Source organism: Asterias amurensis, chromosome 12 (assembly GCF_032118995.1).
Source record: "Asterias amurensis chromosome 12, ASM3211899v1".
Taxonomy (NCBI): domain Eukaryota; kingdom Metazoa; phylum Echinodermata; class Asteroidea; order Forcipulatida; family Asteriidae; genus Asterias; species Asterias amurensis.
Genome location: NC_092659.1, coordinates 11,836,994 through 11,861,365, shown reverse-complemented (window position 1 = coordinate 11,861,365; position 24,372 = coordinate 11,836,994).

Here is a 24,372-nt window from a genome sequence, read left to right as displayed (position 1 = left end):
GTGACGTCACAATTTGACTAAAAATCGTCGATTACCGCCAAAATATAATATTGGCGGAGTTCAAATTAGCACCGGTACACTCGGGTGGGGTATCCGCAAGAAGTAATCACACTAATTCGGCTTTTCGGGGTGGCTCGAAAATTAAAAAGTTTATTCCCCGGGTAGGGAAAAGGGTAGAGCGGCCATTTTGTTTTTCTAATAGTCAACTAAATAAATCGCGTTTGACGGTACAAATCGACCAGTTTGAGCATCCTTAACAACTTTCCTGTGAGGAGTCATGCAAAATTCGCAAAACCTTGGGAATTACAACTTTTTGGTGCAAAAGTGACGTCACAATTTGACTAAAAATCGTCGATTACCGCCAAAATATAATATTGGCGGAGTTCAAATTAGCACCGGCACACTCGGGTAGGGTATCCGCAAGAAGTAATCACGCTAATTCGGCTTTTTGGGGTGGCTCGAAAATTAAAAAGTTTATTCCCCGGGAAGGGAAAAGGGAAGAGCGGCCATTTTGGTTTTCTAATAGTCAACTCTGGAAATCGATCGCGTTTTGACGGTACAAATTGACCAAGTTGAGCATCCTGAACAACTGTCCTGTGTGGAGTCATGCAAAATTCGCAAAAACTTTGGGAATTACAACTTTTTGGTGCAAAAGTGACGTCATAATTTGACCCAAAATCGTCGATTACCGCCAAATTATAACAATGGCGGAGTTCAAATTAACACCGGTACACTCGGGTGGGGTATCCGCAAGAAATAATCACGCTAATTCGGCTTTTCGGGATGGCTCGAAAATTAAAAAGTTTATCCCCCGGGTGGGGAAAAGGGTAGAGCGGCCATTTTGTTTTTCTAATAGTCAACTCTGGAAATCGCGTTTTGACGGAACAAATCGACCAGGTTGAGCATCCTGAACAACTTTCCTGTGAGGAGTCATGCAAAATTCGCAAAACCTTGGGAATTACAACTGTTTGGTGCAAAAGTGACGTCATAATTTGACCAATAATCTTCGATTACCGCCAAAAAATAACAATGACGGAGTTCAAATTAGCACCGGTACACTCGGGTGGGGTATCCGCAAGAAGTAATCACGCTAATTCGGCTTTTCGGGGTGGCTCGAAAATTAAAAAGTTTATTCCCCGGCTGGGGAAAAGGGTAGAGCGGCCATTTTGTTTTTCTAATAGTCAACTCTGGAAATCGCGTTTTGACGGTACAAATCGACCAAGTTGAGCATCCTGAACAACTTTCCTATGTGGAGTTATGCAAAATTCGCAAAACCTTGGGAATTACAACTTTTTGGTGCAAAAGTGACGTCACAATTTGACCAAAAATCGTCGATTACCGCCAAAATATAATATTGGCGGAGTTCAAATTTGCACCGGCACACTCGGGTAGGGTATCCGCAAGAAGTTATCACGCTAATTCGGCTTTTCGGGGTGGCTCGAAAATTAAAAAGTTTATTCCCCGGGAAGGGAAAAGGGAAGAGCGGCCATTTTGTTTTTCTAATAGTCAACTCTGGAAATCGCGTTTTGACGGTACAAATTGACCAGGTTGAGCATCCTGAACAACTTTCCAGTGAGGAGTCATGCAAAATTCGCAAAACCTTGGGAATTACAACTTTTTGGTGCAAAAGTGACGTCATAATTTGACCAAAAATCGTCGATTACCGCCAAAATATAACAATGACGGAGTTCAAATTAGCACCGGTACACTCGGGTGGGGTATCCGCAAGAAGTAATCACACTAATTCGGCTTTTCGGGGTGGCTCGAAAATTAAAAAGTTTATTCCCCGGGTAGGGAAAAGGTTAGAGCGGCCATTTTGTTTTTCTAATAGTCAACTCTGGAAATCGCGTTTTGACGGTACAAATCGACCAGTTTGAGCATCCTGAACAACTTTCCTGTGAGGAGTCATGCAAAATTCGCAAAACCTTGGGAATTACAACTTTTTGGTGCAAAAGTGACGTCACAATTTGACTAAAAATCGTCGATTACCGCCAAAATATAATATTGGCGGAGTTCAAATTAGCACCGGTACACTCGGGTGGGGTATCCGCAAGAAGTAATCACACTAATTCGGCTTTTCGGGGTGGCTCGAAAATTAAAAAGTTTATTCCCCGGGTAGGGAAAAGGGTAGAGCGGCCATTTTGTTTTTCTAATAGTCAACTAAATAAATCGCGTTTGACGGTACAAATCGACCAGTTTGAGCATCCTGAACAACTTTCCTGTGAGGAGTCATGCAAAATTCGCAAAAACTTTGGGAATTACAACTTTTTGGTGCAAAAGTGACGTCATAATTTGACCCAAAATCGTCGATTACCGCCAAATTATAACAATGGCGGAGTTCAAATTAACACCGGTACACTCGGGTGGGGTATCCGCAAGAAGTAATCACGCTAATTCGGCTTTTCGGGATGGCTCGAAAATTAAAAAGTTTATCCCCCGGGTGGGGAAAAGGGTAGAGCGGCCATTTTGTTTTTCTAATAGTCAACTCTGGAAATCGCGTTTTGACGGAACAAATCGACCAGGTTGAGCATCCTGAACAACTTTCCTGTGAGGAGTCATGCAAAATTCGCAAAACCTTGGGAATTACAACTGTTTGGTGCAAAAGTGACGTCATAATTTGACCAATAATCTTCGATTACCGCCAAAAAATAACAATGACGGAGTTCAAATTAGCACCGGTACACTCGGGTGGGGTATCCGCAAGAAGTAATCACGCTAATTCGGCTTTTCGGGGTGGCTCGAAAATTAAAAAGTTTATTCCCCGGCTGGGGAAAAGGGTAGAGCGGCCATTTTGTTTTTCTAATAGTCAACTCTGGAAATCGCGTTTTGACGGTACAAATCGACCAAGTTGAGCATCCTGAACAACTTTCCTATGTGGAGTTATGCAAAATTCGCAAAACCTTGGGAATTACAACTTTTTGGTGCAAAAGTGACGTCACAATTTGACCAAAAATCGTCGATTACCGCCAAATTATAACAATGGCGGAGTTCAAATTAACACCGGTACACTCGGGTGGGGTATCCGCAAGAAGTAATCACGCTAATTCGGCTTTTCGGGATGGCTCGAAAATTAAAAAGTTTATTCCCCGGGAAGGGAAAAGGGAAGAGCGGCCATTTTGGTTTTCTAATAGTCAACTCTGGAAATCGATCGCGTTTTGACGGTACAAATTGACCAAGATGAGCATCCTGAACAACTGTCCTGTGTGGAGTCATGCAAAATTCGCAAAAACTTTGGGAATTACAACTTTTTGGTGCAAAAGTGACGTCATAATTTGACCCAAAATCGTCGATTACCGCCAAATTATAACAATGGCGGAGTTCAAATTAACACCGGTACACTCGGGTGGGGTATCCGCAAGAAGTAATCACGCTAATTCGGCTTTTCGGGATGGCTCGAAAATTAAAAAGTTTATCCCCCGGGTGGGGAAAAGGGTAGAGCGGCCATTTTGTTTTTCTAATAGTCAACTCTGGAAATCGCGTTTTGACGGAACAAATCGACCAGGTTGAGCATCCTGAACAACTTTCCTGTGAGGAGTCATGCAAAATTCGCAAAACCTTGGGAATTACAACTGTTTGGTGCAAAAGTGACGTCATAATTTGACCAATAATCTTCGATTACCGCCAAAAAATAACAATGACGGAGTTCAAATTAGCACCGGTACACTCGGGTGGGGTATCCGCAAGAAGTAATCACGCTAATTCGGCTTTTCGGGGTGGCTCGAAAATTAAAAAGTTTATTCCCCGGCTGGGGAAAAGGGTAGAGCGGCCATTTTGTTTTTCTAATAGTCAACTCTGGAAATCGCGTTTTGACGGTACAAATCGACCAAGTTGAGCATCCTGAACAACTTTCCTATGTGGAGTTATGCAAAATTCGCAAAACCTTGGGAATTACAACTTTTTGGTGCAAAAGTGACGTCACAATTTGACCAAAAATCGTCGATTACCGCCAAAATATAATATTGGCGGAGTTCAAATTTGCACCGGCACACTCGGGTAGGGTATCCGCAAGAAGTTATCACGCTAATTCGGCTTTTCGGGGTGGCTCGAAAATTAAAAAGTTTATTCCCCGGGAAGGGAAAAGGGAAGAGCGGCCATTTTGTTTTTCTAATAGTCAACTCTGGAAATCGCGTTTTGACGGTACAAATTGACCAGGTTGAGCATCCTGAACAACTTTCCAGTGAGGAGTCATGCAAAATTCGCAAAACCTTGGGAATTACAACTTTTTGGTGCAAAAGTGACGTCATAATTTGACCAAAAATCGTCGATTACCGCCAAAATATAACAATGACGGAGTTCAAATTAGCACCGGTACACTCGGGTGGGGTATCCGCAAGAAGTAATCACACTAATTCGGCTTTTCGGGGTGGCTCGAAAATTAAAAAGTTTATTCCCCGGGTAGGGAAAAGGTTAGAGCGGCCATTTTGTTTTTCTAATAGTCAACTCTGGAAATCGCGTTTTGACGGTACAAATCGACCAGTTTAAGCATCCTGAACAACTTTCCTGTGATTAGTCATGCAAAATTCGCAAAACCTTGGGAATTACAACTTTTTGGTGCAAAAGTGACGTCACAATTTGACTAAAAATCGTCGATTACCGCCAAAATATAATATTGGCGGAGTTCAAATTAGCACCGGCACACTCGGGTAGGGTATCCGCAAGAAGTAATCACGCTCATTCGGCTTTTCGGGGTGGCTCGAAAATTAAAAAGTTTATTCCCCGGGAACGGAAAAGGGAAGAGCGGCCATTTTGGTTTTCTAATAGTCAACTCTGGAAATCGATCGCGTTTTGACGGTACCAATCGACCAAGTTGAGCATCCTGAACAACTGTCCTGTGTGGAGTCATGCAAAATTCGCAAAACTTTGGGAATTACAACTTTTTGGTGCAAAAGTGACGTCATAATTTGACAAAAAAATCGTCGATTACCGCCAAAATATAACAATGACGGAGTTTAAATTAACACCGGTACACTCGGGTGGGGTATCCGCAAGAAGTAATCACGCTAATTCGGCTTTTCGGGACGGCTCGAAAATTAAAAGTTTATCCCCCGGGTGGGGAAAAGGGTAGAGCGGCCATTTGTTTTTCTAATAGTCAACTCTGGAAATCGCGTTTTGACGGTACAAATCGACCAGGTTGAGCATCCTGAACAACTTTCCTGTGAGGAGTCATGCAAAATTCGCAAAACCTTGGGAATTACAACTGTTTGGTGCAAAAGTGACGTCATAATTTGACCAAAAATCTTCGATTACCGCCAAAATATAACAATGACGGAGTTCAAATTAGCACCGGTACACTCGGGTGGGGTATCCGCAAGAAGTAATAACGCTATTTCGGCTTTTCGGGGTGGCTCGAAAATTAAAAAGTTTATTCCCCGGCTGGGGAAAAGGGTAGAGCGGCCATTTTGTTTTTCTAATAGTCAACTCTGGAAATCGCGTTTTGACGGTACAAATCGACCAAGTTGAGCATCCTGAACAACTTTCCTGTGTGGAGTCATGCAAAATTCGCAAAACCTTGGGAATTACAACTTTTTGGTGCAAAAGTGACGTCACAATTTGACCAAAAATCGTCGATTACCGCCAAAATATAACAATGACGGAGTTCAAATTAGCACCGGTACACTCGGGTGGGGTATCCGCAAGAAGTAATCACGCTAATTCGGCTTTTCGGGGTGGCTCGAAAATTAAAAAGTTTATTCCCCGGGAAGGGAAAAGGGAAGAGCGGCCATTTTGTTTTTCTAATAGTCAACTCTGGAAATCGATCGCGTTTTGACGGTACAAATCGACCAAGTTGAGCATCCTGAACAACTGTCCTGCGTGGAGTCATGCAAAATTCGCAAAACCTTGGGAATTACAACTTTTTGGTGCAAAAGTGACGTCATAATTTGACCAAAAATCGTCGATTACCGCCAAAATATAACAATGACGGAGTTCAAATTAGCACCGGTACACTCGGGTGGGGTATCCGCAAGAAGTAATCACGCTAACTCGGCTTTTCGGGGTTGCTCGAAAATTAAAAAGTTTATTCCGCGGGTGGGGAAAAGGGAAGAGCGGCCATTTTGTTTTTCTAATAGTCAACTCTGGAAATCGCGTTTTGACGGTACAAATCGACCAGGTTGAGCATCCTGAACAACTTTCCAGTGAGGAGTCATGCAAAATTCGCAAAACCTTGGGAGTTACAACTTTTTGGTGCAAAAGTGACGTCATAATTTGACCAAAAATCGTCGATTACCGCCAAAATATAACAATGACGGAGTTCAAATTAGCACCGGTACACTCGGGTGGGGTATCCGCAAGAAGTAATCACACTAATTCGGCTTTTCGGGGTGGCTCGAAAATTAAAAAGTTTATTCCCCGGGTAGGGAAAAGGTTAGAGCGGCCTATTTGTTTTTCTAATAGTCAACTCTGGAAATCGCGTTTTGACGGTACAAATCGACCAGTTTGAGCATCCTGAACAACTTTCCTGTGAGGAGTCATGCAAAATTCGCAAAACCTTGGGAATTACAACTTTTTGGTGCAAAAGTGACGTCACAATTTGACTAAAAATCGTCGATTACCGCCAAAATATAATATTGGCGGAGTTCAAATTAGCACCGGCACACTCGGGTAGGGTATCCGCAAGAAGTAATCACGCTCATTCGGCTTTTCGGGGTGGCTCGAAAATTAAAAAGTTTATTCCCCGGGAAGGGAAAAGGGAAGAGCGGCCATTTTGGTTTTCTAATAGTCAACTCTGGAAATCGATCGCGTTTTGACGGTACAAATCGACCAAGTTGAGCATCCTGAACAACTGTCCTGTGTGGAGTCATGCAAAATTCGCAAAACTTTGGGAATTACAACTTTTTGGTGCAAAAGTGACGTCATAATTTGACAAAAAATCGTCGATTACCACCAAAATATAACAATGACGGAGTTCAAATTAACACCGGTACACTCGGGTGGGGTATCCGCAAGAAGTAATCACGCTAATTCGGCTTTTCGGGATGGCTCGAAAATTAAAAAGTTTATTCCCCGGGTGGGGAAAAGGGTAGAGCGGCCATTTTGTTTTTCTAATAGTCAACTCTGGAAATCGCGTTTTGACGGTACAAATCGACCAGGTTGAGCATCCTGAACAACTTTCCTGTGAGGAGTCATGCAAAATTCGCAAAACCTTGGGAATTACAACTGTTTGGTGCAAAAGTGACGTCATAATTTGACCAAAAATCTTCGATTACCGCCAAAATATAACAATGACGGAGTTCAAATTAGCACCGGTACACTCGGGTGGGGTATCCGCAAGAAGTAATAACGCTATTTCGGCTTTTCGGGGTGGCTCGAAAATTAAAAAGTTTATTCCCCGGCTGGGGAAAAGGGTAGAGCGGCCATTTTGTTTTTCTAATAGTCAACTCTGGAAATCGCGTTTTGACGGTACAAATCGACCAAGTTGAGCATCCTGAACAACTTTCCTGTGTGGAGTCATGCAAAATTCGCAAAACCTTGGGAATTACAACTTTTTGGTGCAAAAGTGACGTCACAATTTGACCAAAAATCGTCGATTACCGCCAAAATATAACAATGACGGAGTTCAAATTAGCACCGGTACACTCGGGTGGGGTATCCGCAAGAAGTAATCACGCTAATTCGGCTTTTCGGGGTGGCTCGAAAATTAAAAAGTTTATTCCCCGGGAAGGGAAAAGGGAAGAGCGGCCATTTTGTTTTTCTAATAGTCAACTCTGGAAATCGATCGCGTTTTGACGGTACAAATCGACCAAGTTGAGCATCCTGAACAACTGTCCTGCGTGGAGTCATGCAAAATTCGCAAAACCTTGGGAATTACAACTTTTTGGTGCAAAAGTGACGTCATAATTTGACCAAAAATCGTCGATTACCGCCAAAATATAACAATGACGGAGTTCAAATTAGCACCGGTACACTCGGGTGGGGTATCCGCAAGAAGTAATCACGCTAACTCGGCTTTTCGGGGTTGCTCGAAAATTAAAAAGTTTATTCCGCGGGTGGGGAAAAGGGAAGAGCGGCCATTTTGTTTTTCTAATAGTCAACTCTGGAAATCGCGTTTTGACGGTACAAATCGACCAGGTTGAGCATCCTGAACAACTTTCCAGTGAGGAGTCATGCAAAATTCGCAAAACCTTGGGAGTTACAACTTTTTGGTGCAAAAGTGACGTCATAATTTGACCAAAAATCGTCGATTACCGCCAAAATATAACAATGACGGAGTTCAAATTAGCACCGGTACACTCGGGTGGGGTATCCGCAAGAAGTAATCACACTAATTCGGCTTTTCGGGGTGGCTCGAAAATTAAAAAGTTTATTCCCCGGGTAGGGAAAAGGTTAGAGCGGCCTATTTGTTTTTCTAATAGTCAACTCTGGAAATCGCGTTTTGACGGTACAAATCGACCAGTTTGAGCATCCTGAACAACTTTCCTGTGAGGAGTCATGCAAAATTCGCAAAACCTTGGGAATTACAACTTTTTGGTGCAAAAGTGACGTCACAATTTGACTAAAAATCGTCGATTACCGCCAAAATATAATATTGGCGGAGTTCAAATTAGCACCGGCACACTCGGGTAGGGTATCCGCAAGAAGTAATCACGCTCATTCGGCTTTTCGGGGTGGCTCGAAAATTAAAAAGTTTATTCCCCGGGAAGGGAAAAGGGAAGAGCGGCCATTTTGGTTTTCTAATAGTCAACTCTGGAAATCGATCGCGTTTTGACGGTACAAATCGACCAAGTTGAGCATCCTGAACAACTGTCCTGTGTGGAGTCATGCAAAATTCGCAAAACTTTGGGAATTACAACTTTTTGGTGCAAAAGTGACGTCATAATTTGACAAAAAATCGTCGATTACCACCAAAATATAACAATGACGGAGTTCAAATTAACACCGGTACACTCGGGTGGGGTATCCGCAAGAAGTAATCACGCTAATTCGGCTTTTCGGGATGGCTCGAAAATTAAAAAGTTTATTCCCCGGGTGGGGAAAAGGGTAGAGCGGCCATTTTGTTTTTCTAATAGTCAACTCTGGAAATCGCGTTTTGACGGTACAAATCGACCAGGTTGAGCATCCTGAACAACTTTCCTGTGAGGAGTCATGCAAAATTCGCAAAACCTTGGGAATTACAACTGTTTGGTGCAAAAGTGACGTCATAATTTGACCAAAAATCTTCGATTACCGCCAAAATATAACAATGACGGAGTTCAAATTAGCACCGGTACACTCGGGTGGGGTATCCGCAAGAAGTAATAACGCTAATTCGGCTTTTCGGGGTGGCTCGAAAATTAAAAAGTTTATTCCCCGGCTGGGGAAAAGGGTAGAGCGGCCATTTTGTTTTTCTAATAGTCAACTCTGGAAATCGCGTTTTGACGGTACAAATCGACCAAGTTGAGCATCCTGAACAACTTTCCTGTGTGGAGTCATGCCAAATTCGCAAAACCTTGGGAATTACAACTTTTTGGTGCAAAAGTGACGTCATAATTTGACCCAAAATCGTCGATTACCGCCAAAATATAACAATGACGGAGTTCAAATTAGCACCGGTACACTCGGGTGGGGTATCCGCAAGAAGTTATCACGCTAATTCGGCTTTTCGGGATGGCTCGAAAATTAAAAAGTTTATTCCCCGGGTGGGGAAAAGGGTAGAGCGGCCATTTTGTTTTTCTAATAGTCAACTCTGGAAATCGCGTTTTGACGGTACAAATCGACCAGGTTGAGCATCCTGAACAACTTTCCAGTGAAGAGTCATGCAAAATTCGCAAAACCTTGGGAATTACAACTTTTTGGTGCAAAAGTGACGTCATAATTTGACCAAAAATCGTCGATTACCGCCAAAATATAACAATGACGGAGTTCAACTTAGCACCGGTACACTCGGGTGGGGTATCCGCAAGAAGTAATCACGCTATATCGGCTTTTCGGGGTGGCTCGAAAATTAAAAAGTTTATTCCCCGGGTAGGGAAAAGGGTAGAGCGGCCATTTTGTTTTTCTAAAAGTCAACTATATAAATCGCGTTTAGACGGTACAAATCGACCAAGTTGAGCATCCTGAACAACTGTCCTGTGTGGAGTCATGCAAAATTCGCAAAACCTTGGGAATTACAACTTTTTGGTGCAAAAGTGACGTCATAATTTGACCAAAAATCGTCGATTACGGCCAAAATATAACAATGACGGAGTTCAAATTAGCACCGGTACACTCGGGTGGGGTATCCGCAAGAAGTAATCACGCTAATTCGGCTTTTCGGGGTGGCTCGAAAATTAAAAAGTTTATTCCCCGGGTGGGGAAAAGGGTAAAGCGGCCATTTTGTTTTTCTAATAGTCAACTCTGGAAATCGCGTTTTGACGGTACAAATCGACCAAGTTGAGCATCCTGAACAACTTTCCTGTGTGGAGTCATGCAAAATTCGCAAAACCTTGGGAATTACAACTTTTTGGTGCAAAAGTGACGTCACAATTTGACCAAAAATCGTCGATTACCGCCAAAATATAATATTGGCGGAGTTCAAATTAGCACCGGCACACTCGGGTAGGGTATCCGCAAGAAGTAATCACGCTAATTCGGCTTTTCGGGGTGGCTCGAAAATTAAAAAGTTTATTCCCCGGGAAGGGAACAGGGAAGAGCGGCCATTTTGTTTTTCTAATAGTCAACTCTGGAAATCGCGTTTTGACGGTACAAATCGACCAGGTTGAGCATCCTGAACAACTTTCTTGTGAGGAGTCAAGCAAAATTCGCAAAACCTTGGGAATTACAACTTTTTGGTGCAAAAGTGACGTCACAATTTGACCAAAAATCGTCGATTACCGCCAAAATATAATATTGGCGGAGTTCAAATTAGCACCGGCACACTCGGGTAGGGTATCCGCAAGAAGTAATCACGCTAAGTCGGCTTTTCGGGGTGGCTCGAAAATTAAAAAGTTTATTCCCCGGGAAGGGAAAAGGGTAGAGCGGCCATTTTGTTTTTCTAATAGTCAACTCTGGAAATCGCGTTTTGACGCAACAAATCGACCAAGTTGAGCATCCTGAACAACTTTCCTGTGAGGAGTCATGCAAAATTCGCAAAACCTTGGGAATTACAACTTTTTGGTGCAAAAGTGACTTCACAATTTGACCAAAAATCGTCGATTACCGCCAAAATATAATATTGGCGGAGTTCAAATTAGCACCGGTACACTCGGGTAGGGTATCCGCAAGAAGTAATCACGCTAATTCGGCTTTTCGGGGTGTCTCGAAAATTAAAAAGTTTATTCCCCGGGAAGGGAACAGGGAAGAGCGGCCATTTTGTTTTTCTAATAGTCAACTCTGGAAATCGATCGCGTTTTGACGGTACAAATCGACCAAGTTGAGCATCCTGAACAACTGTCCTGTGTGGAGTCATGCAAAATTCGCAAAACCTTGGGAATTACAACTTTTTGGTGCAAAAGTGACGTCATAATTTGACCAAAAATCGTCGATTACCGCCAAAATATAATATTGGCGGAGTTCAAATGAGCACCGGTACACTCGGGTGGGGTATCCGCAAGAAGTAATCACGCTAATTCGTCTTTTCGGGGTGGCTCGAAAATTAAAAAGTTTATTCCCCGGGAAGGAAAAAGGGAAGAGCGGCCATTTTGTTTTTCTAATAGTCAACTCTGGAAATCGCGTTTTGACGGTACAAATCGACCAAGTTGAGCATCCTGAACAACTTTCCTGTGTGGAGTCATGCAAAATTCGCAAAACCTTGGGAATTACAACTTTTTGATGCAAAAGTGACGTCATAATTTGACCAAAAATCGTCGATTACCGCCAAAATATAATATTGGCGGAGTTCAAATGAGCACCGGTACACTCGGGTGGGGTATCCGCAAGAAGTAATCACGCTAATTCGTCTTTTCGGGGTGGCTCGAAAATTAAAAAGTTTATTCCCCGGGTGGGGAAAAGGGTAGAGCGGCCATTTTGTTTTTCTAATAGTCAACTCTGGAAATCGCGTTTTGACGGTACAAATCGACCAAGTTGAGCATCCTGAACAACTTTCCTAAGAGGAGTCATGCAAAATTCGCAAAACCTTGGGAATTATAACTTTTTGGTGCAAAAATGACGTCATAATTTGGCTAAAAATCGTCGATTACCGCCAAAATATAACAATGACGGAGTTCAAATTAGCACCGGTACACTCGGGTGGGGTATCCGCAAGAAGTAATCACGCTAATTCGGCTTTTCGGGGTGGCTCGAAAATTAAAAAGTTTATTCCCCGGGAAGGGAAAAGGGAAGAGCAGCCATTTTGTTTTTCTAATAGTCAACTCTGGAAATCGCGTTTTGACGGTACAAATCGACCAGGTTGAGCATCCTGAACAACTTTCGCAAAACCTTGGGAATTACAACTTTTTGGTGCAAAAGTGACGTCATAATTTGACTAAAAATCGTCGATTACCGCCAAAATATAACAATGACGGAGTTCAAATTAGCACCGGTACACTCGGGTGGGGTATCCGCATGAAGTAGTCACGCTAATTCGGCTATTTGGGGTGGCTCGAAAATTAAAAAGTTTTTTCCCCGGGTAGGCAAAAAGGGAGGAGCGGCCATCTTGTTTTTCTAATAGTCAACTCTGGAAATCGCGTTTTGACACTACAAATCTACCAAGTTGAGCATCCTGAACAACTTTCCTGTGAGGAGTCAAGCAAAATTCGCAAAACCTTGGGAATTACAACTTTTTGGTGCAAAAGTGACGTTATAATTTGACTAAAAATCGTCGATTACCGCCAAAATATAACAATGACGGAGTTCAAATTAGCACCGGTACACTCGGGTGGGGTATCCGCAAGATGTAGTCACGCTAATTCGGCTATTTGGGGTGGGTCGAATATTAAAAAGTTTTTTCCCCGGGTAGGCAAAAAGGGAGGAGCGGCCATTTTGTTTTTCTAATAGTCAACTCTGGAAATCGCGTTTTGACACTACAAATCTACCAAGTTGAGCATCCTGAACAACTTTCCTGTGTGGAGTCATGCAAAATTCGCAAAACCTTAGGAATTACAACTTTTTGGTGCAAAAGTGACGTCACAATTTGACCAAAAATCGTCGATTACCGCCAAAATATAATATTGGCGGAGTTCGAATTAGCACCGGTACACTCGGGTGGGGTATCCGCTAGAAGTAATCACGCTAATTCGGCTTTTCATGGTGGCTCGAAAATTAAAAAGTTTATTCTCCGGGTAGGGAAAAGGGTAAAGCGGCCATATTGTTTTTCTAATAGTCAACTCTGGAAATCGCGTTTTGACGGTACAAATCGACCAAGTTGAGCATCCTGAACAACTTTCCTGTGAGGAGTCATTCAAAATTCGCAAAACCTTGGGAATTACAACTTTTTGGTGCAAAAGTGTCGTCACAATTTGACCAAAAGTCGTCGATTACCACCAAAATATAATATTGGCGGAGTTCAAAAAAGCACCGGCACACTCGGGTGGGGTATCCGCAAGAAGTAATCACGCTAATTCGGCTTTTCGGGGTGGCTCGAAAATTAAAAAGTTTATTCCCCGGGAAGGGAAAAGGGAAGAGCAGCCATTTTGTTTTTCTAATAGTCAACTCTGGAAATCGCGTTGTGACGGTACAAATCGACCAGGTTGAGCATCCTGAACAACTTTCGCAAAACCTTGGGAATTACAACTTTTTGGTGCAAAAGTGACGTCATAATTTGACTAAAAATCGTCGATTACCGCCAAAATATAACAATGACGGAGTTCAAATTAGCACCGGTACACTCGGGTGGGGTATCCGCAAGAAGTAGTCACGCTAATTCGGCTATTTGGGGTGGCTCGAAAATTAAAAAGTTTTTTCCCCGGGTAGGCAAAAAGGGAGGAGCGGCCATCTTGTTTTTCTAATAGTCAACTCTGGAAATCGCGTTTTGACACTACAAATCTACCAAGTTGAGCATCCTGAACAACTTTCCTGTGAGGAGTCAAGCAAAATTCGCAAAACCTTGGGAAATACAACTTTTTGGTGCAAAAGTGACGTCATAATTTGACTAAAAATCGTCGATTACCGCCAAAATATAACAATGACGGAGTTCAAATTAGCACCGGTACACTCGGGTGGGGTATCCGCAAGAAGTAGTCACGCTAATTCGGCTATTTGGGGTGGCTCGAAAATTAAAAAGTTTTTTCCCCGGGTAGGCAAAAAGGGAGGAGCGGCCATCTTGTTTTTCTAATAGTCAACTCTGGAAATCGCGTTTTGACACTACAAATCTACCAAGTTGAGCATCCTGAACAACTTTCCTGTGAGGAGTCAAGCAAAATTCGCAAAACCTTGGGAATTACAACTTTTTGGTGCAAAAGTGACGTCATAATTTGACTAAAAATCGTCGATTACCGCCAAAATATAACAATGACGGAGTTCAAATTAGCACCGGTACACTCGGGTGGGGTATCCGCAAGAAGTAGTCACGCTAATTCGGCTATTTGGGGTGGCTAGAAAATTAAAAAGTTTTTTCCCCAGGTAGGCAAAAAGGGAGGAGCGGCCATATTGTTTTTCTAATAGTCAACTCTGGAAATCGCGTTTTGACGGTACAAATCGACCAGGTTGAGCATCCTGAACAACTTTCCTGTGAGGAGTCATGCAAAATTCGCAAAACCTTGGGAATTACAACTTTTTGGTGCAAAAGTGACGTCACAATTTGACCAAAAATCGTCCATTACCGCCAAAATATAATGTTGGTGGAGTTCAAATTAGCACCGGCACACTCGGGTAGTGTATCCGCAAGAAGTAATCACAATAAGTCGGCTTTTCGGGGTGGCTCGAAAATTAAAAAGTTTATTCCCCGGGAAGGGAAAAGGGAAGAGCGGCCATTTTGTTTTTCTAATAGTCAACTCTGGAAATCGATCGCGTTTTGACGGTACAAATCGACCAAGTTGAGCATCCTGAACAACTGTCCTGTGAGGAGTCAAGCAAAATTCGCAAAACCTTGGGAATTACAACTTTTTGGTGCAAAAGTGACGTCATAATTTGACTAAAAATCGTCGATTACCGCCAAAATATAACAATGACGGAGTTCAAATTAGCACCGGTACACTCGGGTGGGGTATCCGCAAGAAGTAATCACGCTAATTCGGCTATTTGGGGTGGCTCGAAAATTAAAAAGTTTTTTCCCCGGGTAGGCAAAAAGGGAGGAGCGGCCATCTTGTTTTTCTAATAGTCAACTCGGGAAATCGCGTTTTGACACTACAAATCTACCAAGTTGAGCATCCTGAACAACTTTCCTGTGTGGAGTCATGCAAAATTCGCAAAACCTTGGGAATTACAACTTTTTGGTGCAAAAGTGACGTCACAATTTGACCAAAAATCGTCGATTACCGCCAAAATATAATATTGGCGGAGCTCAAATTAGAACCGGCACACTCGGGTGGGGTATCCGCAAGAAGTAATCACGCTAATTCGGCTAGTTGGGGTGGCTCGAAAATTAAAAAGTTTATTCCCCGGGTAGACAAAAAGGGAGGAGCGGCCATTTGTTTTTCTAATAATCGGTCTGGAAATCGCGTTTTGACTCTACAAATCTACCAAGTTGAGCATCCTGAATAACTTTCCTGTGTGGAGTCATGCAAAATTCGCAAAACCTTGGGAATTACAACTTTTTGGTGCAAAAGTGACGTCACAATTTGACCAAAAATCGTCGATTACCGCCAAAATATAACAATGGCGGAGTTCAAATTAGCACCGGTACACTCGGGTGGGGTATCCGCAAGAAGTAATCACGCTAATTCGGCTTTTCATGGTGGCTCGAAAATTAAAAAGTTTATTCCCCGGGTAGGGAAAAGGGTAGAGCGGCCATTTTGTTTTTCTAATAGTCAACTCTGGAAATCGCGTTTTGACGGTACAAATCGACCAAGTTGAGCATCCTGAACAACTTTCCTAAGAGGAGTCATGCAAAATTCGCAAAACCTTGGGAATTACAACTTTTTGGTGCAAAAGTTACTTCATAATTTGACCAAAAATCGTCGATTTCCGCCAAAATATAACAATGGCGGAGTTCAAATTAGAACCTGCACACTCGGGTGGGGTATCCGCAAGAAGTAGTCACGCTATTTCGGCTTTTCGGGGTGGCTCGAAAATTAAAAAGTTTATTCCCTGGGTAGGCAAAAAGGGAGGAGCGGCCATATTGTTTTTCTAATAGTCAACTCTGGAAATCGCGTTTTGACGGTACAAATCGACCAAGTTGAGCATCCTGAACAACTTTCCTGTGTCGAGTCATGCACAATTCGCAAAACCTTGGGAGTTACAACTTTTTGGTGCAAAAGTGAACTCACAATTTGACCAAAAATCGTCGATTACCGCCAACATATATCAATGGCGGAGTTCAAATTAGCACCGGCACACTCGGGTGGGGTATCCGCAAGAAGTAATCACGCTAATTCGGCTTTTCGGGGTGGCTCGAAAATTGAAAAGTTTATTTCCCGGGAAGGGAAAAGGGAAGAGCGGCCCTTTTGTTTTTCTAATAGTCAACTCTGGAAAGCGATCGCGTTTTGACGGTACAAATCGACCAAGTTGAGCATCCTGAACAACTTTCCTGTGTGGAGTCATGCAAAATTCGCAAAACCTTGGGAATTACAACTTTTTGGTGCAAAAGTGACGTCATAATTTGACCAAAAATCGTCGATTACCGCCAAAATATAACAATGGCGGAGTTCAAATTAGCACCGGTACACTCGGGTGGGGTATCCGCAAGAAGTAATCACGCTAATTCGGCTTTTCATGGTGGCTCGAAAATTAAAAAGTTTATTCCCCGGGTAGGGAAAAGGGTAGAGCGGCCATTTTGTTTTTCTAATAGTCAACTCTGGAAATCGCGTTTTGACGGTACAAATCGACCAAGTTGAGCATCCTGAACAACTTTCCAGTGAGGAGTCATGCAAAATTCGCAAAACCTTGGGAATTACAACTTTTTGGTGCAAAAGTTACTTCATAATTTGACCAAAAATCGTCGATTTCCGCCAAAATATAACAATGGCGGAGTTCAAATTAGAACCTGCACACTCGGGTGGGGTATCCGCAAGAAGTAGTCACGCTATTTCGGCTTTTCGGGGTGGCTCGAAAATTAAAAAGTTTATTCCCTGGGTAGGCAAAAAGGGAGGAGCGGCCATATTGTTTTTCTAATAGTCAACTCTGGAAATCGCGTTTTGACGCTACAAATCGACCAAGTTGAGCATCCTGAACAACTTTCCTGTGTCGAGTCATGCACAATTCGCAAAACCTTGGGAGTTACAACTTTTTGGTGCAAAAGTGAACTCACAATTTGACCAAAAATCGTCGATTACCGCCAACATATATCAATGGCGGAGTTCAAATTAGCACCGGCACACTCGGGTGGGGTATCCGCAAGAAGTAATCACGCTAATTCGGCTTTTCGGGGTGGCTCGAAAATTGAAAAGTTTATTTCCCGGGAAGGGAAAAGGGAAGAGCGGCCCTTTTGTTTTTCTAATAGTCAACTCTGGAAAGCGATCGCGTTTTGACGGTACAAATCGACCAAGTTGAGCATCCTGAACAACTTTCCTGTGTCGAGTCATGCAAAATTCGCAAAACCTTGGGAATTACAACTTTTTGGTGCAAAAGTGACGTCATAATTTGACCAAAAATCGTCGATTACCGCCAAAATATAACAATGACGGAGTTCTAATTAGCACCGGTACACTCGGGTGGGGTATCCGCAAGAAGTAATCACGCTAATTCGGCTATTTGGGGTGGCTCAAAAATTAAAAAGTTTATTCACCAGGTAGGCAAAAAGGGAGGTGCGGCCCTCTTGTTTTTCTAATAGTCAACTCTGGAAATCGCGTTTTGACGCTACAAATCGACCAAGTTGAGCGTCCTGAACATCTTTCCTAAGAGGAGTCATGCAAAATTCGCAAAACCTTGGGAATTACAACTTTTTGGTGCAAAAGTGACGTCATAATTTGACCAAAAATCGTCGATTACCGCCAAAATATAACAATGGCGGAGTTCAAATTAGAACCGGCACACTCGGGTGGGGTATCCGCAAGTAGTAGTCACGCTATTTCGGCTTTTCGGGGTGGCTCGAAAATTAAAAAGTTTATTTCCGGGGTAGGGATAGGGAAGAGCGGCCATTTTGTTTTTCTAATTGTCAACTCTGGAAATCGCGTTTTGACGGTACGAATCGACCAGGTTGAGCATCCTGAACAACTTTCCTGTGTCGAGTCATGCAAAATTCGCAAAACCTTGGGAATTACAACTTTTTGGTGCAAAAGTGACGTCATAATTTGACCAAAAATCGTCGATTACCGCCAAAATATAACAATGACGGAGTTCTAATTAGCACCGGTACACTCGGGCGGGGTATCCGCAAGAAGTAATCACGCTAATTCGGCTATTTGGGGTGGCTCGAAAATTAAAAAGTTTATTCCCCGGGTAGGCAAAAAGGGAGGAGCGGCCCTCTTGTTTTTCTAATAGTCAACTCTGGAAATCGCGTTTTGACGCTACAAATCGACCAAGTTGAGCGTCCTGAACAACTTTCCTAAGAGGAGTCATGCAAAATTCGCAAAACCTTGGGAATTACAACTTTTTGGTGCAAAAGTGACGTCATAATTTGACCAAAAATCGTCGATTTCCGCCAAAATATAACAATGGTGGAGTTCAAATTAGATCCGGCACACTCGGGTGGGGTATCCGCAAGAAGTAGTCACGCTATTTCGGCTTTTCGGGGTGGTTCGAAAATTAAAAAGTTTATTTCCGGGGTAGGGAAAAGGGAAGAGCGGCCATTTTGTTTTTCTAATAGTCAACTCTGGAAATCGCGTTTTGACGCTACAAATCGACCAAGTTGAGCATCCTGAACAACTTTTCTGTGTGGAGTCATGCAAAATTCGCAAAACCTTGGGAATTACAACTTTTTGGTGCAAAAGTGACGTCACAATTTGACCAAAAAAATCGTTGATTACCGCCAAAATATAACAATGGCGGAGTTCAAATTAGCACCGGCACACTCGGTGGGGTATCCGCAAGAAGTAATCACGCTAATTTGGCTTTTCGGGGTGGCTCGAAAATTAAAAAGTTTATTCCCCGGGTAGGGAAAAGGGAAGAGCGGCCATTTTGTTTTTCTAATAGTCAACTTTAGAAATCGCGTTTTGACGGTACAATTCGACCAGGTTGAGCATCCTGAACAACTTTCCAGTGAGGAGACATGCAAAATTCGCAAAACCTTGGGAATTACAACTTTTTGGTGCAAAAGTGACGTCATAATTTGACCAAAAATCGTCGATTACCGCCATAATATAACAATGACGGAGTTCAAATTAGCACCGGCACACTCGGGTGGGGTATCCGCAAGAAGTAATCACGCTAATTCGGCTATTTGGGGTGGCTCGAAAATTAAAAAGTTTATTCCCCGGGTAGGGAAAAGGGTAGAGCGGCCATTTTGTTTTTCTAATAGTCAACTCTGGAAACTGCGTTTTGACGGAACAAATTGACCAAGTTGAGCATCCTGAACAACTTTCCTTTGTGAAGTCATGCAAAATATGCAAAACCTTGTGAATTACAACTTTTTAGTGCAAAAGTGACGTCATAATTTGAAAAAAAATCGTCGATTACCGCCAAAATATAACAATGACGGATTTCAAATTAGCACCGGCACACTCGGGTGGGGTATCCGCAAGAAGTAATCACGCTAATTCGGCTTTTCGGGGTGGCTGGAAAATTAAAAAGTTTATTCCCCGTGTAGGGAAAAGGGTAGAGCGGCCATCTTGTTTGTCTAATAGTCAACTCTGGAAATTGCGTTTTGACGGTACAAATCGACCAAGTTGAGCATCCTGAACAATCCTCCTTTGTGGAATCATGCAAAATTCGCAAAACCTTGGGAATTACAACTTTGTGGTGCAAAAGTGACGTCATAATTTGACCAAAAATCGTCGATTACAGCCAAAATATAACAATGACGGAGTTCAAATTAGCACCGGTACACTCGGGTCGGGTATCCGCAAGAAGTAATCACGCTAATTCGGCTTTTCGGGGTGGCTCGAAAATTAAAAAGTTTATTCCCCGGGTAGGGAAAAGGGTAGAGCGGCCATTTTGTTTTTCTAATAGTCAACTCTGGAAATCGCGTTTTGACGGTACAAATCGACCAGGTTGAGCATCCTGAACAACTTTCCTGTGAGGAGTCATGCAAAATTCGCAAAACGTTAGGAATTACAACTTTTTGGTGCAAAAGTGACGTCATAATTTGACCAAAAATCGTCGATTTCCGCCAAAATATAACAATGGTGGAGTTCAAATTAGATCCGGCACACTCGGGTGGGGTATCCGCAAGAAGTAGTCACGCTATTTCGGCTTTTCGGGGTGGTTCGAAAATTAAAAAGTTTATTTCCGGGGTAGGGAAAAGGGAAGAGCGGCCATTTTGTTTTTCTAATAGTCAACTCTGGAAATCGCGTTTTGACGCTACAAATCGACCAAGTTGAGCATCCTGAACAACTTTTCTGTGTGGAGTCATGCAAAATTCGCAAAACCTTGGGAATTACAACTTTTTGGTGCAAAAGTGACGTCACAATTTGACCAAAAAAATCGTTGATTACCGCCAAAATATAACAATGGCGGAGTTCAAATTAGCACCGGCACACTCGGTGGGGTATCCGCAAGAAGTAATCACGCTAATTTGGCTTTTCGGGGTGGCTCGAAAATTAAAAAGTTTATTCCCCGGGTAGGGAAAAGGGAAGAGCGGCCATTTTGTTTTTCTAATAGTCAACTTTAGAAATCGCGTTTTGACGGTACAATTCGACCAGGTTGAGCATCCTGAACAACTTTCCAGTGAGGAGACATGCAAAATTCGCAAAACCTTGGGAATTACAACTTTTTGGTGCAAAAGTGACGTCATAATTTGACCAAAAATCGTCGATTACCGCCATAATATAACAATGACGGAGTTCAAATTAGCACCGGCACACTCGGGTGGGGTATCCGCAAGAAGTAATCACGCTAATTCGGCTATTTGGGGTGGCTCGAAAATTAAAAAGTTTATTCCCCGGGTAGGGAAAAGGGTAGAGCGGCCATTTTGTTTTTCTAATAGTCAACTCTGGAAACTGCGTTTTGACGGAACAAATTGACCAAGTTGAGCATCCTGAACAACTTTCCTTTGTGAAGTCATGCAAAATATGCAAAACCTTGTGAATTACAACTTTTTAGTGCAAAAGTGACGTCATAATTTGAAAAAAAATCGTCGATTACCGCCAAAATATAACAATGACGGATTTCAAATTAGCACCGGCACACTCGGGTGGGGTATCCGCAAGAAGTAATCACGCTAATTCGGCTTTTCGGGGTGGCTGGAAAATTAAAAAGTTTATTCCCCGTGTAGGGAAAAGGGTAGAGCGGCCATCTTGTTTGTCTAATAGTCAACTCTGGAAATTGCGTTTTGACGGTACAAATCGACCAAGTTGAGCATCCTGAACAATCCTCCTTTGTGGAATCATGCAAAATTCGCAAAACCTTGGGAATTACAACTTTGTGGTGCAAAAGTGACGTCATAATTTGACCAAAAATCGTCGATTACAGCCAAAATATAACAATGACGGAGTTCAAATTAGCACCGGTACACTCGGGTCGGGTATCCGCAAGAAGTAATCACGCTAATTCGGCTTTTCGGGGTGGCTCGAAAATTAAAAAGTTTATTCCCCGGGTAGGGAAAAGGGTAGAGCGGCCATTTTGTTTTTCTAATAGTCAACTCTGGAAATCGCGTTTTGACGGTACAAATCGACCAGGTTGAGCATCCTGAACAACTTTCCTGTGAGGAGTCATGCAAAATTCGCAAAACGTTAGGAATTACAACTTTTTGGTGCAAAAGTGACGTCATAATTTGACCAAAAATCGTCGATTACCGCCAAAATATAACAATGGCGGAGTTCAAATTTAGCACCGGCACACTCGGGTAGGGTATCCGCAAGAAGTCATCACGCTAATTCGGCTAATTGGGGTGGCTCGAAAATTAAAAGGTTTATTCCCCGGGTAGGCAAAAAGGGAGGAGCGGCCATCTTGTTTTTCTACTAGTCAACTCTGGAAATCGCTTTTTGACGCTGCAAATCGACCAAGTTGAGCATCCTGAACAATTTTCCTGTGTGGAGTCATGCAAAATTCGCAAAACCTTGGGAATTACAACTTTTTGGTGCAAAAGTGACGTCACAATTTGACCAAAAATCGTCGATTACCGCCAAAATATAACAATGGCGGAGTTTAAATTAGCACCGGCACACTCGGGTGTGGTATCCGCAAGAAGTAATCACGCTAATTCGGCTTTTTGGGGTGGCTCGAAAATTAAAAAGTTTATTCCCCGGGTAGGGAAAAGGGAAGAGCGGCCATTTTGTTTTTCTAATAGTCAACTCTGGAAATCGCGTTTTGACGGTACAATTCGACCAGGTTGAGCATCCTCAACAACTTTCCAGTGAGGAGTCATGCAAAATTCGCAAAACCTTGGGAATTACAACTTTTTGTTGCAAAAGTGACGTCATAATTTGTCCAAAATTCGTCAATAACCGCCAAAATATAACAATGACGGAGTTCAAATTAGCACCGGCACACTCGGGTGGGGTATCCGCAAGAAGTAATCACGCTAATTCGGCTTTTCGGGTGGCTGGAAAATTAAAAAGTTTATTCCCCGGGTAGGGAAAAGGGTAGAGCGGCCATTTTGTTTTTCTAATAGTCAACTCTGGAAACTGCGTTTTGACGGTACAAATTGACCAAGTTGAGCATCCTGAACAACTTTCCTTTGTGGAATCATACCAAATTCGCAAAACATTGGGAATTACAACTTTTTGGTGCAAAAGTGACGTCATAATTTGACCAAAAATCGTCGGTTACAGCCAAAATATTACAATGACGGAGTTCAAATTAGCACCGGTACACTCGGGTGGGGTATCCGCAAGAAGAAATCACGCTAATTCGGCTTTTCGGTGTGGCTCGAAAATTAAAAAGTTTATTCCCCGGGTAGAGAAAAGGGTGGAGCGGCCATTTTGTTTTTCTAATAGTCAACTCTGGAAACTGCGTTTTGACGGTACAAATTGACCAAGTTGAGCATCCTGAACAACTTTCCTTTGTGAAGTCATGCAAAATTCGCAAAACATTGGGAATTACAACTTTTTGGTGCAAAAGTGACGTCATAATTTGACCAAAAATCGTCGATTACCGCCAAAATAAAAAAATGACGGAGTTCAAATTAGCACCGGTACACTCGGGTGGGGTATCCGCAAGAAGTAATCACGCTAATTCGGCTATTTGGGGTGGCTCGAAAATTAAAAAGTTTTTTCCCCGGGTAGGGAAAAAGGGAAGAGCGGCCATCTTGTTTTTCTAATAGTCAACTCTGGAAATCGCGTTTTGACGGTACAAATCGACAAGGTTGAGCGTCCTGAACAACTTTCCTAAGAGGAGTCATGCAAAATTCGCAAAACCTTGGGAATTACAACTTTTTGGTGCAAAAGTGACGTCATAATTTGACCAAAAATCGTCGATTTCCGCCAAAATATAACAATGGCGGAGTTCAAATTAGAACCGGCACACTCGGGTGGGGAATCCGCAAGAAGTAGTCACGCTATTTCGGCTTTTCGGCGTGGCTCGAAAATTTAAAAAGTTTATTCCCGGGGTAGGGAAAAGGGAAGAGCGGCCATTTTGTTTTTCTAATAGTCAACTCTGGAAATCGCGTTTTGACGGTACAAATCGACCAGGTTGAGCATCCTGAACAACTTTCCTGTGAGGAGTCATGCAAAATTCGCAACACCTTGGGAATTACAACTTTTTGGTGCAAAAGTGACGTCACAATTTGACCAAAAATCGTCGATTACCGCCAAAATATAACAATGGCGGAGTTCAAATTAACACCGGCACACTCGGGTGGGGTATCCGCAAGAACTAATCACGCTAATTCGGCTTTTCGGGGTGGCTCGAAAATTAAAAAGTTTCTTCCCCGGGTAGGGAAAAGGGTAAAGCGGCCATCTTGTTTGTCTAATAGTCAACTCTGGAAAATGCGTTTTGACTGTACAAATCGACCAAGTTGAGCATCCTGAACAACTTTCCTGTGTGGAGTCATGCAAAATTCGCAAAACCTTGGGAATTACAACTTTTTGGTGCAAAAGTTACGTCATAAATTGACCAAATATCGTCAATTACCGCCAAAATATAACAATGACGGAGTTCAAATTAGCACCGGTACACTCGGGTGGGGTATCCGCAAGAAGTAATCACGCTTATTCGGCTTTTCGGGGTGGCTCGAAAATTAAAAAAAGTTTATTCCCCGGGTAGGGAAAAGCGGCCATTTTGTTTTTCTAATAGTCAACTCTGGAAATCGCGTTTTGACGGTACAAATCGACCAAGTTGCGCATCCTGAACAACTTTCCTGTGTGGAGTCATGCAAAATTCGCAAAACCTTGGGAATTACAACTTTTT